The 1695-nt window shown below is 52.0% G+C and overlaps 1 non-coding gene across 1 annotated transcript; it reads left to right on the top strand.

Moving 5' to 3' along the window:
• The first annotated feature begins 580 nt into the window (after positions 1 to 580).
• LOC126417660 (U6 spliceosomal RNA) lies at positions 581 to 687 on the top strand. Its single transcript, XR_007575739.1, has one exon. It is a non-coding gene; the product is annotated as a U6 spliceosomal RNA (small nuclear RNA).
• The last annotated feature ends 1008 nt before the right edge of the window (positions 688 to 1695 follow it).

The raw sequence follows: 1695 nt of genomic DNA, 5'->3' as shown, positions 1-1695 counted from the left end.
CACGGCTCATATTCATTCTATTACAGTACACTAATAGCAAAGAAATAGAGTCACAAATAATTTTTATTTTATTACATTAGAGGGGAGCCGCGCGAACCGTGTCAAGGCGTCCTAGATCGCTCGGCTACCCCGCGTGGCTTGTAGACACATGGTTGACAACATATAGAGGTTTGAACTTGGCCGTTAGTCGTTCTCGGATAGCCCAATAGTAAGGCGACCGCTGGGTGTAAGCGGGAAATCAGGGTTCGAATACCGGTCCGGCAAAAATTTGCCGGCACGGTATCTCAGCGTGTTCAGTCAGAGGGTAATGTGCCCTCTGTAATAAAGAAAACTAAGTTAACAGATCAACAACGAACTTAAATGGATGTTTTACGACGTCCGCCCCGAGAAGATGCAACGAACTGAAGCGAACAAAGTGGCCGGCATGGTAGCTCAGTGTGTTCGGTCAGAGAGCCGGTTGGCCTCTGTAATAAAAAACTGAGTCGAAGGATCAACCACCGAAATTGAACAGGATGTCTTGTGACGTCCGCAACGACCAAACGCAACGATCAACAACGAAAAAAAAAAGCGTAATGAACACATACTCGCTTCGGCGGTACATATACTAAAATTGGAACGATACAGAGAAGATTAGCATGGCCACTGCGCAAGGATGACACGCAAAATCGTGAAGCGTTCCACATTTTGCCGGCACGGTAGCTCAGCGTGTTCGGTCAGAGAGCCGGTTGGCCTCTGTAATAAAAAAAAAAAAAAAAAACTGAGTGGAAGGATCAACCACCGAACTTGAACAAGATGTCTTGCGACGTCCGCGACGACCAAACGCAACGATCAATATCGAAAAAAAAAATGGTAAGGCGACCGCAAGGTGTAAGCGGGAAATCAGGGTTCGAGTCCCGAACCGGCAAAAATTTTCTCTTTGGTCATTCCATTACACGGCTCATGATTGTTCATATTCGCAATTGCGAATACATTTAGTGTGTAACATTTATTTAATCACAGTTACACTACGACTGTTGGCTCGTGTAGTTACTCCCTTCCCTGCTGTGAATCAATAATATGGAGACTCACGAGCACTTTTTACGTCTGCCGCACGGTTCCGGGAGGGAGGAAAAGGTCGCTCGTGGCCTCGATTGGGATTCCGTTCAGTCGACGAAGATAACAGGAAGCGATGGCCCCCGCACCGCGCCGCGTCGTCCTCCACAGGTTGCGTGACCAGCCCAGAGCTCTGCACGTCCGGTCGCCGCCGCGCCTTCCGCCTGTTGCTGCCGCCGCCTCCGCCGCCGCCGCCGCCGCACAGTAAAAACCCGTCGGGTCCGCCGGCGCGCGACCGCCGCGTCTTCAGAGCGCTGAGTCACGGCCGCCCCACTTGATGCTTTCTGAATAACGAAAAGGCTCTGGGCTGCGACTAATTAAACGCGCTCGCTGCTATCTCGCGCTCCGCCCGGCCCTCTTTATCGAATAAAGGGCGCCATTCAGGCGGAAAGGGAAAAATACGGGCGCGGGCCCATTACACGGGCGTAACGAGCGCTTCCCGGCGCGCACAGTGAATGGGCGGGGGGCGCCGAATTTGTGCTCGCCGGAGCGCGGACGACAAATTAGGAGTCATCGCTGTTGCGAATTTCGCCAACTTTATTCCCGGCAGCCCAGGCGACCGTCTTGCCCAATTACGGACGAAAATCCCGTCTTTCCAGATTC

Source organism: Schistocerca serialis, chromosome 8, assembly GCF_023864345.2.
Source record: "Schistocerca serialis cubense isolate TAMUIC-IGC-003099 chromosome 8, iqSchSeri2.2, whole genome shotgun sequence".
Taxonomy (NCBI): Eukaryota; Metazoa; Arthropoda; class Insecta; order Orthoptera; family Acrididae; genus Schistocerca; species Schistocerca serialis.
Note: the sequence above shows the minus strand (reverse complement) of the source record. Positions and strands in the feature narration are given on the sequence as shown.